The sequence below is a fragment of the Prionailurus bengalensis genome, chromosome D2 (assembly GCF_016509475.1).
Source record: "Prionailurus bengalensis isolate Pbe53 chromosome D2, Fcat_Pben_1.1_paternal_pri, whole genome shotgun sequence".
Lineage (NCBI taxonomy): Eukaryota > Metazoa > Chordata > Mammalia > Carnivora > Felidae > Prionailurus > Prionailurus bengalensis.
In genome coordinates this window covers 72,507,538-72,523,928 of record NC_057351.1, presented here as the reverse complement: position 1 = coordinate 72,523,928, position 16,391 = coordinate 72,507,538, and the positions used below count along the sequence as shown (strand labels likewise).

The window sequence follows — 16,391 nt, the reverse complement described above, 5'->3', positions numbered from 1 at the left end:
CATCATAGTAGAAATGAATTCCCAGATTCAGGGTATAGGTTAGATTTCTAAAACTTTGACCTATCTTTTGAAAACTGCATTTAATTTTTGCTTCTTTTTACAAATGTATTTCTAATAGAAGCCAAATCTCTGAATTGCATAAACAACCACTGCAACCCTCAAACATCACTAAATATGGTCCTCCTTAAAATACTGAACAGAACTTCTTATGTGAAATCCTTGAAGGGCTCATAGAAGACTCTAGGGGATGGATCTCCTTTCGGTTAAAACTAAAAGCTCTTAAGTTCAGTATTGAAAATCATCTGTTCTACATAAGAAATAAATAGACACCGAGAAAGCCTTGTTCCCCACCAAACAGCCAACTGGGCTTCCATTTTGTTTTGTTGTGTTTTTCCCAAGAACTTCTCGGGAACTTCTTGGGAAGGGCGTGCGATAGTCCTGGGAAGGCCAGCTTCATTACTGTGTCAGACCAGTCTCCATTTCAACCTCCAGGCTTCTACTCTGGGTACCATAGTCCCACTGTATTTTCCAAATTGGGATTTTTCTTAGCTCTCTTGGCTCAGTTGATTAGCAAATGCCACAGGGAGGAGTCTGTCCAGTCATTCTTGATAATGGAGGCAGCTCTGGAAGTATCAGTAGAAATTCTCAGGAGCCGATCGTTATTCTTTTTTTAAGGCCAGAAGCGCAAAGGCTAATACTTATTTTTGGTAATATTGTGGTAAGCCGTCTAAATCACCGAGATCTAAGGTCTGGCTTTGTGTGGTTCTTCCTGTATTGTAAAACAGGATTTTCTGCAATACAGAATCTCTTCTGTTAGTGCAGGGGTGTCGGGGACCCAAGCCATCCTCCTTTAGGACAGAAATTGACCTCTGCTTTTCATCCCTCCAGCCCTTCCCCCCTGAGGGGCAGCGTGGCTGGCCATCCCGAGGCTGGCCTTCTTCACATCTATTGTCCCCGAATGCCCTAGCGAAAGGGTGACCCTGTACCTCTGGCATATCCAGGGGTGCCGAGAGCAGCATCAGCACCACTTGTGCTGAATGTCATTCTGCTCTCTCTAGGCGGAAAGCTCATGAAATCATCTTGACCCCAACACTCATATTCAGCTTCCGCCTTGCCCAGGGTTAAATGTAACTATTCAAGCGGCCATTTCTCACGAAAACTAGCTGGTGCACAGGTCCTGATCTTCCTCTGGGAAGGCACATTTTGAAGCTTGCAGGAGGTTTGGGATTGGAATATGTGCAGTTTGCCTAAACTTGTACCTGTTTTGACTAAGCAAATAGCTCAGCTCTAAGAGCTGGCATTGCTGTCACTTAGCCCAGGCTTCTTAATTTATGTGTTACATCAGGGACACAGCAAGTCCATAGCTGATACGCTTGTGTGTGAAACTGAGGAAGGATGTTCCAGAAGCAGCCTAAGTGTGCTGAGTTTCTCACCTGCCTCGACCTGCCTCCACAGACCCACAGCATCCCGTGGACAGGAGCCAGGTGGGAGAACGCCTCCCGCGGAGAGGTGGCTTGGTGCCCACGGCACACCACACAGTTATAGCCGTATTTACTTTGCGATTCCTGCAGGAGACAGAGCTGCGGATTAAGTTGCAGAGACACAGCGGCGGTCCCCAGTAAGGAATTTCAATGTAAAAATGCCAGGGTTTAAACGTAATCCTTGAGCTAACCGGTGTAGTCCTTCAAATGGGGATCGGACAAGAGTTACACTGAAGCTCGGAGGAGTAAATGTGTGCATGCGTTTGGAACCAATTTAAAGCCAGAAATGAAACGAGTGGGAACACTTGTCCACATACCATTAACAGAAAACACAGAGGTTCACCGAGGCATGTAGATGGACACACACAAGCCTGTTCTGCTGTCTGCTTCCTCTGCGGCTCACGGGAGGTCGTGGGGGATTAGGGGGAGCTGTGTTTTTAGCCCACCTGGTAAGTCTAGCCTAGGCTTGGTTCTAAAGTTACGCTGGGACCACGGGCAAGAAAAGCCCTCTGGTCAACAAGAACGTCACAGAATAAGGCAGGAGGCCCGAAAGAGCTTCCCACTAGAAGCGCCTCTTAGGGCCTACTTTCCCGAATGTTCGGTGACCAGAACCAACCAGAAAGCCAGGATTTGCTAGGAGAATAAGTGGGGGTGCAGGTGGGTAGTAAATACGAAAGGTTTAACACACTGAAAGTTAGTGAATTCCAAGTGTGGTCATCAGAAGTACGTGGGTGCACTTTATTTTTTTTTTACGTTTGTTTATTTAATTTGAGAGAGAGAGAGAGAGAGAGAGCGCGTGCGCGCAGTGGGGAGGGGCAGAAAGGATGAGACCGATTCCCAAGCAGGTCCACTGCTGTCAGAGCAGAGCCGAATGTGGGATTCGAACTCACGAACTGTGAGATCATGACTTAAGCAGAGATCAGGAGTCCGTCACGGAGGCACCTGGATGGCCCAGGTATTGATCTCACAGTTCGCGGGTTCGAGCCCTTCTTTGGGCTCTGTGCTGACAGCTCAGAGCCTGGAGCTTGCTTCGGATTCTGTGTCTCCCTCTCTCTGCCCCTCACCCGCTCACATTCTCTCTCTCTCTCTCTCAAAAATTAACAAACATTAAAAAAAAAAAAAGGAGTCATTTGCGTAACTGACTGAGCCACCCAGGCACCCCAGCACTCGGGTGCTTTGTAAAAACACGGATTCTCAGGGGCGCCTGGGTGGCGCAGTCGGTTAAGCGTCCGACTTCAGCCAGGTCACGATCTCGCGGTCCGTGGGTTCGAGCCCCGCGTCAGGCTCTGGGCTGATGGCTCAGAGCCTGGAGCCTGTTTCCGATTCTGTGTCTCCCTCTCTCTCTGCCCCTCCCCCGTTCATGCTCTGTCTCTCTCTGTCCCAAAAATAAATAAACGTTGAAAAAAAAATTTTTAAAAACACGGATTCTCAGAGGCTGAGACAGACCCCAGGAACCCGTGGTTTTGTCCTTTAAAGTTTGTCCTCTAGGTGCTTCTGGTGCCCAACCCCTTAGGTTCCGTCACCCCTTGAAGGAGCCAACTCTTCAAACACTGAAAACCTATTTGCATACAAGAGAAATAAGGAGCTAATCTTAAAATAAGTCGCCTCAGAAGCCTTAACCAAACAAAATGTGATTAACCGGACTTGACACGAAACACCTTCTCGAATGAAGCAAAACATCATTAAAGATGTATATATGTAATCCGGAGTCACCGATCTGACTAATGAAGATGGACATCCCTTCTGTCCGTAATCTTCTGGAACGTGGCTGCACTTCATTCTAGACGTTCTTGCCTGGCTAGGGCTTTTCCTTTGGAAACGGCCTCTTAGGCTCTGGCTACTGTCTTTGGGGAAAGCAGCACACCCTGTAAGCTCAAAGTCCTGCCATTAGTCTTCATGCAGCTCTTGTTTATGTTCCCCAAAGAAACAATTGAGCTGTAGCATATGAGTGATGTTTGCATGGCTGTGGTGAAGGTAAAAGCCACTGCAGGTGGATCGGCTTAATGGGGTATTAATTGGGAAGCAGGTGAAGCAAATAGGTAGCACAGCAGGTATGTAAATAGGCTCGTGGGAGGAAAGGCATTGAATTTTATGCTCTTTAACTAAAAATAAAGACCTGATATTTAGCTTATCTTCGCTGAAATCCCACACTGTGAGGGCCCTGACGACTGCCAGCATCATCAATGATTCATTATTATCTCAGTATCAGCCAGGCTACTTAATAGGATCTTCGGCCCCTTCATTTTTCATTGTTTCAGCTGATTCTTTGGCTTCAGAATGCATACTTTTCCTTTATGTAGAGCAGAGGAGCATTTTTATCGATTGGGAAGTGGCTTTTTGATAGGTTGTGTAGGGGAAAAAACATTCGGGCCGCGGGCCTGCCTTCTGGTGGCATCCTTCGGCTCTCTAGCTCATTGGAGAAACACTAGCTAATGAGCCCACGGAGAACGCATACATCCGAGTGAACGATGCCCTTCAAAGTAGTCACCTTAGAAGCAAAACACTTACTCCCGTGCTATTATTGGCTCAAAATCTTTTCAAGAACGCCGCTTCCCTGGTTATTGTCAGAGCTGATTTGAAAGTCACCCATATGAAAAACTCCTTACGTATATTTGTGACTTATTTTCTACCCCTGAGCACTGTGCCACATTATTGCCTGTTACCACACTTCGCGCTAAATGACATTTGGCTTTGAAAATCTGTCCCTGATGCAGAGAGTTGCTGTGGCTCAGAGTATGCGAAAGAACGTGCCTCAGGCTCCTAGGGAAGGGTTTCAAGAAATGTCTGGAGTGTTGGCAGCCTCCTTGGGGTAAGAGTCCAGCTTCCAAGAGCGATTACTTTGCCTGGCACACACTTGGAAATTTCTCAATTTGAGTATGCTAGTTTAAAAGCTGGGGCATAATACTTTGAGGCTACCTTTTGATTTAATAGTAACTTAGAAAATTATTGAAAACAAACCATTCCATGCTTCCATTCTAATTCCTCCTCTCTGAGGTGATACGTGAGTGGAGTAATGCAGAGGGACCTGTGCTTCTTCATTACCTGGTTGGCCCACGTTCAGTGTTTTCTCTGGGGCAAAGGAGCGCTGGTTTTGAAGATGTGTTTAGCCTTTTACTGGTGAAATGGCTAAATATCCGTGGAGTTTGCACAGCCTAAATATTAATGGAGCTATCATTTGTACCCCATACAATGAATTAGGTTTATATTATCATGCAGATCTTTTCCTATAGTTGAAGTACTCATTAATTTTACTACTAATGAGATGTTAGCAATTAAATACCTTTAATTAATGAAAATCAGACAAAAGCAAGGGCTGCTCTCTGCGTCTTCATAAAAATAGGGAAGAGTTTTGTAGATCTCACTGTGAAATTTTTTTTCTTCTTTAGAAGGACCACAAATCTGAGCTACTTGGGATCAAGTGTTCTGGTTGAGAGAAAGTCATTAAAATATTTCACTTTTAGAAAATGAAAGGAGTAGGCATTTGGGGATGTTATAAAGATTATGTGAGATTGGGGGGGGGGGAAATACTCCTAACCGGGAGCCAGTCCTACATGTAATAGCAAATTTCATGGTTGACGATGCAACAGGGTTGAGTACAATTAATAGTTCTGAAGCAGCCGTTGAATTCTGGGGTAGGCCCTGAACACATAATTAGATTATTAAAAATGGCCTGTCTTAGCCGACTATTACTAAATTGAAATCCAATTATGGCTTTATGATTTTGCTGAAAAATATTTAGCTGTTTCGCTCGAGTCCTCGTGGAAGATCATTTCCTCTTCGTATCAGAGTTTGCACGTGTCACGATACATTTTCCAAACAAATCTGACCTCAATTATCTCAGAATCAATCTTACATTAGATAAAATATATTTTAATGAGTGTTTTTATGTATAATATCATAATTGTGTCTCTCCATACTTGAGGAATTAAAAGATGACGATAGAGGACTTTGCAGAATATCTGTTTAATGAGAGGCATGCATATTTTAGAAATAACTAAATTGTGCCATCTTCATATGCGGAAAGCCGTGGTGCTCAAATATGTGCCGGAGTGTGCTACGAGACAAACTTGGTTCGGCTTTCGGTAATTGGCATTGGAACTGTAATAAAGCAGTTGTTTGCAGAGAGATGGGCTCAGAAATTTCATGCACTCCTGCAGTGTGGATTTAAATGCTAAGTTAAATATTTATGAACCCGAGATTTTTATAATCGATCATTGTATGATTTATACGCCGTAATTATAATTAGGTTGAAAGAGATTTTAAAAAGCCAGTTTCCTGGTAGCCAAGGCCATTAAATAATGCTAAGCTGCCAAAACAAAAATTAGGTGGGAACCCAGCCACCAAGTTCTGAGCGCCTGTCCCCATATTCCGTGTACAATGAGGCACAGCACCTCACCAGCCGTCTCACCTGGGCAACGACTCCTGCATCATCTGCTATCATTTTTCATGCCTTTATTTCCAATCTAGTTGAACATAAACAAGTAGAAAACTTCAGAGATCCAATGTATAACAAAAGGAAAAGGTGGAGGAGGTTGGAAAGGTTAATTAAAAATGTAATGATCCCATTTGCTGAGACAGCACTATTAATCATTTTGCAGCAGCGAGCATGTGACTTGCACACCACTTATAGGAGGCATCTAATTTTTTAAGGTATGGATGGGGGTGGTGGGCCACAGTGTGCGCATTATGGAAATGGAAGCTCTAAAGGGTGAGCTTGGGGTGAGTGAGTTCATCAGACTGAAGGATTATTTCCAAATTCACAGGTCTTCAGAATAGTTCAGTCACTGTGAACCCCAGAGAAAACTTGGGCATGGCTTGAGGTTTAATGTAGCCATGTAAGGTATGAAAAAAACAGGCCGAGGAGGGAATCCATCATTGTGTAATACAATATGCCCGAAACAGTGTATGAATGACAAAATGGGCTCCAAAGAGCCACCGTGTGCGTTTTAAATGTAATTTTTAGCACCCCAGCTGGAAAAGGCCAAGCTCTTGAAGGATCGATTACAAGGGTCACAACCTGTATGATCGGATTTGCCATATAATACACGTGGATATCAGAAGATCAGACCGTATGTGTAAGCTTCCAGAAAAGGCTGCTCTACTCCTGTGAAGATCTTGGAGCTTTTGCCCATTTTTTATTTGCTAGAATAACATGTTCGAGGGATCCTATTAGAAGAAGAACAGTGGTTATGTTAACATGGTAATTAATCAAGTCGGAAAGAAAGAGGAAACCAGTTGTGAATTCAGTTCTGCAGCCCCCAAAAGAAAGGCAGAAAGATATCCGGAAATTGGCAAGCATTCATAAACAACATTCTCTCCCCGTGTCTTGTGAACCTTCTGCTTCATAAACCACATCTTCATGCAAGCCATGCAAATTTTAATATATTTACTGTTTTATTTCGCCTCATAATCTATAGAAATGGATTTCTAGTTGTTTCCATCTGTGTTTCATCCTGAATCATTTTGACTGGTTAGCTGGCTCCAGGATTTGCCAATAAGGGTGGCATTTTCTAAGTGTAAATAATGAGGGGCTATGGCCATGGTGATAGCCTCTTTGATTTGGGACAGTGTGAGGATTGTACTTGGGATAAAGGCAGTTCCTTGCTCCAAAGGAATTCAGAATGTGAAAGCTTCTTCCAGTGTATAAATCATGCCTGACACCTCCACATCTCCCTGTGTTGGAGGGGTCTTTCGCATTTGCTCTGCCTGTTGGTCAGGGTTGAGAAAGTTCCAAGGTCCTTGTACACTTTGGAGCAGCAAATAGCTGAGAGGCTAGTGCTTTGGAGTGCTAGGATTTCTTTTCACACCTTGTCCCTGATCGTCAAGTTGTATCCCAAATGCTTGGTGTTATAATCAGAAAAGGCATTTTTTATTAGAACCATCAAGTCAAAGAACCTTGAGGCTTGAAGAGACTGTAGATATACCCTCTCACAAATGGGGAAACTGAGGTCCCCTGGGAGAAAGATAACTTGTACAAAGACACTCAGATGATTGGACCACATTTAAAATCCCTGACTGCTATTTAATTGTTTTTGTTTTGTTATTTTTTTCCCCCCAGCAACACCTGACCCTTTTTATTCCATGGGTCTGGGAGCTGGCTGTCCCGTTGCTATGTGGCAGGTTATACCGACAAATAGGAAATAAGTCACATCAGATGTGATCACAGCCAAAGAGCCTTAGAATGATGATAGAGAATAGCAATATGTAACCTACAAAGTAACAACGTGGTTCTATCTAACTTTGAAAGGAAAAGCTGGTTCAATGGCTTTCTCCAGAAAACAGTGCTAGGCTGATGCTGGAGAGGAGCTCCTTAGCCTGCACAGCCCACACACATGCGTCCTCCCACAAGAAAAAGGATTTCTAGTAAACAGCCTTCATTCTGAGAATACTTCCCATTCAGGCAGCATCCCAGACATTCTACCAAGTTAAAGAATGAATAACAGCAGATGGAGGGAGAGATTAGAGATGGAGAGGAGGAGGGAAAGCAGCATTTTAGTGCTGAGCTCTAAAATGAGCTGTGGAGAGGATGGCACTCAGAGTTATGGCAAAGCTGTCCGGAAGCCTCCCCACGCAGGCGAGAAGGCGCGTGTGCCCAGACCATAAAACACAGGCGTATGCCTGCTCCTCCGTGCAGTGTGTGAGCTGATGGGGAGCTGGGTGTGACTCAAGAGGACTAAACGGAATCATTGTGTACATTTCTTCCTCTGCCCTCAGGTCATCAATGTAGCATTTCTGAGCATGCACGGTGGGGGGTGGGGGCAGGGGGGGTGTCTATCAAATAGAAATGGGGGGGATCAGTCTTCTCACCAAGTGAAACCCAACTCGCCTTTATGTGTCCTGCGATTTATGGAGTGTTTAACCAGGAAAAGAGGTGAAAGAGGGGTGCTAAGAGTTGCTTTCCATATTCTGTGCATGTGATACTTTTTATTTTAATAGGGTATATTTGAATCTGGGTTTTGTTTTGTTTTGGTTTATTTTTCCTTTTTGCCAATCTTTTGCTTGAACATTTTCAAACATACAGAAAAGTGGAAAAAATGTTACAGTTGACCTATCTAGATTCTACCAATAAATGAGAATGCAATTGTTTTGTAAGTATTCATCTATCCATCCTTCTTTCCACCTATCAATTCATCTAAATTTTTTAAATGCAGATATCAATATACTTTCCTACACACTTCAGTATACCTATCAGTAATCAGTTTTTAATATTTGTTTAGGCTTTTTTTTTCCTTTTCAGGGAAAATTTCTGTAAAATTTCTGTATATACAAGCTTTAAGTGTACCATTCTCTAGGGTTTTTTTTTTTTTTTTCAACGTTTATTTATTTTTGGGACAGAGAGAGACAGAGCATGAACGGGGGAGGGGCAGAGAGAGAGGGAGACACAGAATCGGAAACAGGCTCCAGGCTCTGAGCCATCAGCCCAGAGCCCGACGCGGGGCTCGAACTCCCGGACCGCGAGATCGTGACCTGGCTGAAGTCGGACGCTTAACCGACTGCGCCACCCAGGCGCCCCCCATTCTCTAGGTTTTGATGCAAACTTCTATCAAGATAGAAGCTACCATCACTCCAGAAAGTTTCCTGTCCCTTCCCAGACAATCCTTACCTCTAGCCCCTAGAAGCAACCATTCCTCTGTTTTTCATCATAAATGGTTTGTCTGCTCTAGAACTTCTAGAACTTCACATATATAAAATAATTGAATATGTACTTTTTTTCTTTTTTTAAAATTGTATTTTAGAGAGAGAACCTGCATGCATGAGCTGGGTGGGGGAGGGGCAGAGGTGTGAGAGGGAGAATCTTAAGCAGGCTCCATGCTCAACATGGAGTTTCACTTGGTGATGGATTCCGTGACCCTCGGATGGTGATCTGAACCGAAATCAAGAGACGCTCAACTTACTGAGCCACCCAGATGCCCCAGTATGCACGTTTCGTGGATGACTTTTTTTTTTTCTTCAACGTAGTGGTGTTGAGATGTATCCATGCTATGTGTGTAACAATAGTTCATCTGTTCTTAATTTCTGAGTGGTATTCCATTGTGCAAATAGACCACAGCCTGTTTAACCATTTTCCTATTGATGGATACATGAACTGATTTTCCAGTTTTGTGTTATTATCAATACAGTGTTATATTCTTATACAAGTCTTTTTATGGATGTTTATCCTCATTTCTCTTGGATAAATATCTAGAAGTGGAAATGCTGGGTCATAAGGTAGTCATGGGTTTACTTTTATAAAAAAGCTGCCCAGGGGTACCTGGGTGGCCCAGTCGGTTGGGCGTCCAACTTTGGCTCAAGTTGTGATCTCCACACTTTGTGGGTTCGAGCCCCGTGCTAGGCTCACTGCCATCAGCTCCCACTCCTCTTCGGATTCTCTGTCCCTCTCTCTCTCTGCCCCTCCTCCCCACCGCTCACATGCTCTCTCTCTCAGGAATAAAAAAATAAACATTAAACAAACAAACAAAAAAAGCTGGGACACCTGGGTGGCTCAGTCAGTTAAGCGTCTGACTTCAGCTCAGGTTGAGATCTCAGGGTTCATGACTTCGAGTCCCACCTGGAGCTCTGTGCTGACAGCTCAGAGCCTGGAGCCTCCTTCAGATTCTGTGTCTCCCTCTCTCTCTCTGCCCCTACCCCACTAGCTCGCTCTCTCTCTCTCTCTCTCTCTCTCTCTCAAAAGTAAAAAAATATTAAAAAAAAAAACCTATTTAAGAAAAAGCTGCCCAATATTTTCCCAAAGTGGTTGGACCATTTTACACTCTCACCAACAACATATGAGATTCTAGTAGCTCTACATCTTCGACAGTATTTGGGTTGTCAGACTTTAATTTTAACCACTGTGGTGGATGTGAAGCAAGTCTCATTGTGGCTTTCACTTGCATTTACTTCCTGCTAACTAATGATGTTGAACGCTTTTCATGTGCTTCTTGGCCGTTCCTATGTTGTCTTTTGTGATGTGTCTGCTCAAATATTTGGCCCATTTTTTCAATTGGTATTTTTTTTATTACTATTATTGAGTTTTAGGTATTCTACATATATTTTAGGTACTGATCCATTGTCAGATATGTGTTTTGCAAATATTTCCTAGTCTGTGATTTGTCTATTGATTTTCTTCATTTATTATCAGTGTCTTTGGAGGAGCTGAAGTTTTTAATTTTGATGAAATCTAACTTACCAAATTCTCTTTCTTTTATGCTATGGCTTTCTGTGGTCCTTTTTAAGAAACCTTCACCTACTTCCAAAATTGTCTTATTTTCTTATAAAAACTTTGTGATTTTAGCTTTTAGGTTTAAGTCTGTGATCCATCTTGTATTAATTTGTACATATGTGGGTTTTGGTGATGTGGGGATTTTGTTGTCGTTTTTTATACGGATTTTCAATTATCCTGGTACTGTTTGTTGAAGAGCACTTCTATGTTAGATGTTTTTTAGTGACTGTCAAAAATTAAATAACGGTAGATCTGTGGGTGTATTTCATCTGAGTTCTGTTTTATATTCCATTGTTTGAATTGTCTATGCCTATACTGTATCACACTGTCTTGATAAGTGCAGCTTTGCGGTAAATCTTGAAGTCAGTATAAACTCCTTCAACTCTGTTCTTTTTCAAATTGCTTTGACTATATTATGGCCCTTTGCATTTCCATATAAATTTTAGAATCCACTTGCCAATGTCAATGCATATTACGATTTGGGGATAACTGTTACCTCAGTGATATTGTGTCTTCTTATCCATGAACATGGTATGTATTTTCATTTATTTAGGTCTTCCTTAATTTTCTCAGGAGTGCTTTTTAGTTTTTAATGTAGAGGTCTTGCATGTCTTTTGTTATTCCTTTTTAAGTGCCCTTTTTGAGTTCTCTTATAAGCAGAATTATGTTTTTAAATTTTCTTTCCTAAAGTTTTGCTAATAGCTTACCAAAATGCAATTCATTATCATATAGTAAATGTTATCTCCTTTGACATCGATAAATACACTTACTGATTCTAGTAGTTGTTTATAAATTCTTTACAATTTTCCAAGTCATCTGCAAACAGAAATGTCTTCCTTTCCAATCTCTATCCCTTTTATTTCTTTTCTTTGCTTTATTGCAATGACTAGGGCTTCTAAGACAATGTTGACTACAGGTGGTAAGAATGAAATCCTTCATTAGTTCCTGACGTTTTTGGGGAAAAGTCAATATTTCACTATTAAATATGATTTTACCTATATGTTTTTCATAGATGCCCTTTATCAGATTAAGAAGGTTCTCTGCTATTCTTAGATTGCTGAGCATTTTTTATTATGGAAGGAGTGCTGAAATATGTTGAATGCTTTTGCTCTGTCCATTGAAATATAATCAGGTTTTCTTCCTGTCTGTTAATATGGTAAATTACATTAACTTTTAAATATTAAATCAGCCTTGCATTTTGGGATAAACTCTAGTTGGTCATGGTTCCTTATCCTTTTAACATAGTGCTAAATGCTATTTACTAACCTTTTTGAATCTATGTTTATAAGGAATATTAGTCTGTAATTCTCTTCTTTTGTTTTCATCATGTTCTGCTATTTGGGTAAGACTGGCCTCACATATCAAATTGAAAAAAGGGTCCTGGGAATATTCTGCGATTCAGAAACAAAAAGCAAATCACACACTGACCTGTGAGCTAGAAATCGATTCACTGTTGTTGTTGTTTTGTTTGTTTGTTCTTTTTTTTCTTTTGCCTCTCTGAATGTGCCAGGTTGTGCATTCTGAAATCTTTCACAGGTTCTGAAATAATGGTAAAGAGATGGTGTTCTGGCAGGGCTATATACCGAGGAAAACAGAATCAGCTGAAAGTGGGTTTGAGTCAATTGCTAAATGAAGTCAAGTTTGAGCAATTGGTTTGGACATAAGATGATTCATTCTGTTCCCACTTTGTACAGAGCTTTTCCTTTGAAATATTGCTTTTCTTTTTGATAACATTAAGAGGAAAAAATTAGTAGTTTATGTAGTTTTAACAACTTTGAAAAGGAAGCTAACATTATTATAATTAAGCAGACATACACTGGACCATTTTTTTTCTTTTAGTTTTCTTAAGATATAATTAACATACAGAACTGTGTGAGTTTGAGGTGTATGGCATAATGACTTGACTTATATATATTGTGAAAATATTATCACAAGTGTAGTTAACATCCTTTACCTCACACAGAGACAAAAAAAAGAAGAATGCCTTTGTGTGTGTGATGAGAACTTTTAGGACTGACTTTCTTAGCAATTTTCAAATATAATATGGAGCATTGTTAACTATAGTCATCATGTTGTACATTACATGCTCAGTACTTATTTATCTTATAACTGGAAGTTTGTAGCTTTTGACTACCTTCATTCAGTTCTCCTTCCCCTGCCTCTGCTAACTACAAAGCTGATCTTTTTTTTTTTTCCATGAGTTTGTTTTTTTTGTGTTTTTGTTTTGTTTTGTTTTGTTTTGTTTGGGGGGGGGATTGGTTTAGATTCCACATAAAAGTGAGATTGTACTATATTTGCCTTTCTCTGTCTGACTTATTTTACTTAACATCTATGTTGTTGCACATAGCAGGATTCCCTTTCTTATAGCTGAATATTATTCCATTGTGTGTATATATGCCATGATTTCTTTACCTATTCACCTGTTGATGGGCACTTAGGTTGTTTCCATGTCTTCCCTATTATAAATAATGTTGCAGGAGCGCCTCGGTGGCTCAGTCAGTTGAGCATCTGACTTCAGCTCAGGTCATGATCTCAAGGTCTATGAGTTTGAGCCCCACGTCGGTCTCTGTGCTGACAGCTCAGAGCCTGGAGCCTGCTTCGGGTCCTGTGTCTCCTCTCTCTGCACCTCCCCTGCTCACACTCTGTCTCTCTCTCTCTCTCTCTCTCTCTCTCTCTCTCAAAAATAAACATTAAAAAAAAATAATGTTGCAGTGAAAATGGGGGTTTAGGTATCTCTTTGACAGTGATTTTATTTCCTTCAGATTTATGCCTAGAAGTGGAATTGCTGTATCATACCGTTCTGTTTTTAATTTTTCAAGAGAACTCCACACTGTCTTTCATAGTGGCTGTACCAATTTATAGTCCTAATACAATGCACAGGGTTCCCTTTTCTCCACATCCTCACCAGCATTTGTTTTTTCTTGCCTCTGTGTTAGCCATTTTAACAGGTGTGAGGAGATACTTCACTGTGGTTTTGATTTCCAGTTCCGTAATGATTAGTGATGTTGAGCACCTTTTCAAGTACCTCTTGGCCTTTGGAATGTATTTTTTGGCAAAATGTCTTTTTAGGTTCTTTGCTCGTTTCTAATGGAATTATTATTTTTTTGCTATTGGGCTGTAAGAGTTATTTATATATTTTGGACATTAACCCCTTATCAGACAAATGATCTGCAAATACTTCCTCCCGTTTCATAGGCTGCCTCTTCATTGTGTTAATGGTTTCCGTTGCTGTGCGGAAGCTTTTCAGTTTGATGTCCTACTTGTTTATTTTTATGTTGTTCCTTCTATCCTATCCAAAAATTCATTGCCAAGACCCCTGTCAAGGAGCTTTCTTCCAGGTCAATTTTTCTAAAACTTATGTATAATACAGGCTACTTTAAGAGAGGAATAAGTGGTCTGGACCTCATGTGTTGCGTTTTATTATTTTTATTATAATTTTATTTGACACTCAGGAAGAAAGAGCTATAAACCTTAATTTTTTTAATTTTACACAACTATAAAAACAGCACACATGTTAAATACGAACAGAACTTTGAAAACAATGAAATGCTAAGTTAATAACATTAATTTGATGTAAGGGGTACTAGTTTTGTGGAAACTAAATTGGTTCTTACAATTGGAATATAGTTCTCTGTTTCAGCATGACTGCTTTGGAGGATAGCAGGCCTGGGTTCCTAGGTGTCATGTGATGACTTAATTGTTCTGCCATTTTCTTCCACTTGAACTTACATGAACCGTTTGTTCATATATCACTGGCTACGTCATTTCAGTATTAAGTACACCTCTGTGCCTCTGTTCTTTTTAGCTAGAGATCACAAAGCACCATTCAATACCAAGGCAAGTGGAAATGCAGGTGGTAAAATTAGGTACCAATTTCTAGCCTTAAGGGCCTAATCCAGAATACCCAGAATTTGGTCATATCAGTTTATTTTAGATTATCACTAAGAACGCGTCATTTAGAAATCTCCTGTGCAACTCTAGACCTTCGAGAATATGAATCACTGTTGCTGATGGGCCCAACAGCATGACATTAAAAGTCTGAAAAGCGGAAAAGGCTGGAAGTGTTACCGAGGCCTGTAGGCCCTGGTGATCCTGTCAGAGCACATGGTGAATATTTCATTTCTTGAGTCCTGAGGAGTTAGCGTGTGAAAACAGGGGAGCCAGAGGGAAGCTGGTCTGGGAAGGTCAGGATGCAGAAAATGCACCAGGTGCGCTTGCTAAACCAGGGATGTCTGTGCAGCCGCTGGCTTCTTGTGCTGCTCGCCCAACATGGGCTGGATGTCTTGTTTATTGCCTTTCCCATTAAATTTTTGGATTCAGGTGTCGTAGCAGAGACGTGAACCTGAGGCATAATAGGGTTCTGCCTGGTGGTGCCACGGTATCATTTTGTGATTTCGGACTTTTGCGTCCAGGGTTTTCTTAAAGCAAGACCCATCGTCAGTAAAACAGGAAGTGTTTTTCTTTCCCTGAAATGTTAGACTTGCCTTGTGTGCCGTGTCCCGGTTTACATTAAAAAAAAAAAAAAAAACATTGTAGTGAGAACGTTTACCATGAGATTTACCCTCTTAACACACTGCCCCTCGTAACTGTGTAATGCAGCACTGTCAACTGTAGGCATGAGGCCGCCCTGCGGATTTTTAGAACTTACTCATGTCTAAGACTTGATGCCCCTTGAGTAACAACTCCCGTTTCCCCCTCCTCCAGCCCCTGACCACTACTCTCTGCTTCTATGAGCCTGAGTGTTTTCGACACCTTGTAAGTGGAATCATGCAACGGTTGTCCTGCTGTGACTGGCTTATTTCACTTAGGATAATGTCCTCAGGGTTCATCCCTGTTGCCACCTAAGGCAGGATTTCCTTCTTTGTGTAAGGTTGAACAACATTCCGTGTGCCCTTTGGACGTGTACTAAATGCACCACTCTGTCTTTCAGACCCACCCAACCCAACGGACCCTTTCTCCTCTCTTGTCAGTTCTCTAGCCTCTTGTAATTTCCCAAATGCTTTCATGGCTCCCATCAACTGGGGCACAAAGAGAGTGAAGGGGGAACCCAAGCAGGGGCTGAATAAGGCCTGAGCAGGAACTTGCTGGAGGAGGGGCAGGGGGCAGGGCTCCCACAACCAGCTTCATTTCCTTTGTCTACTCATCTTTTGACTTTGTCCGTTGGGCCTGGCCCTGCCAGTCCACCTGGCTACTGCAGTGGGCCTGGCCTCCCCCGTGCTCTCTGTCCAGGCCGCACCGTGGGCAGCTTGGCAGTGGACAGCTCTGTTTTCTCTGAGCATGAGCAGAAAGGGTTTGGGCAGAAGGCAACGTATGTTTTGTGAGATTCCTAAAGCCTATGTTTGTAAGCCCATTGAAATTCCATCCAGAATACTAGCTGAATTTTTCTAATCTGCAGCCTCAAGACCCGTAGATCCCACATTTTGTGTGTGGCAAGTTAAGTGGTAATTGAGGTTTGCAAATTTTCACGTAATTTGTTCTGGTTTTCTTCCAATGGCCTGTGAGCTAGAACTTAAATACAACCTTGTCGTAGCCGCTTCTTCCTGTTTAGGGAGCTGGCATAATATTTTGTCTTCTAGGCTCAAATAACCATGTAATTACTCTGTAATCATATAGTAATTAGCATGTACTATATGCATTTATTACATAATTATATTCCTGGAGGAATTGCATGGCAATTATACTTACATTCAGCATATCATTTTATACACTGC

At 41.7% G+C, this 16,391-nt stretch overlaps 1 protein-coding gene across 2 annotated transcripts in view; it reads left to right on the top strand.

The window, feature by feature from the left end:
• GFRA1 (GDNF family receptor alpha 1) overlaps nucleotides 1–16,391 on the top strand; it is a 211,623-nt gene that overhangs the window by 130,295 nt on the left and 64,937 nt on the right. The window lies entirely within an intron of this gene.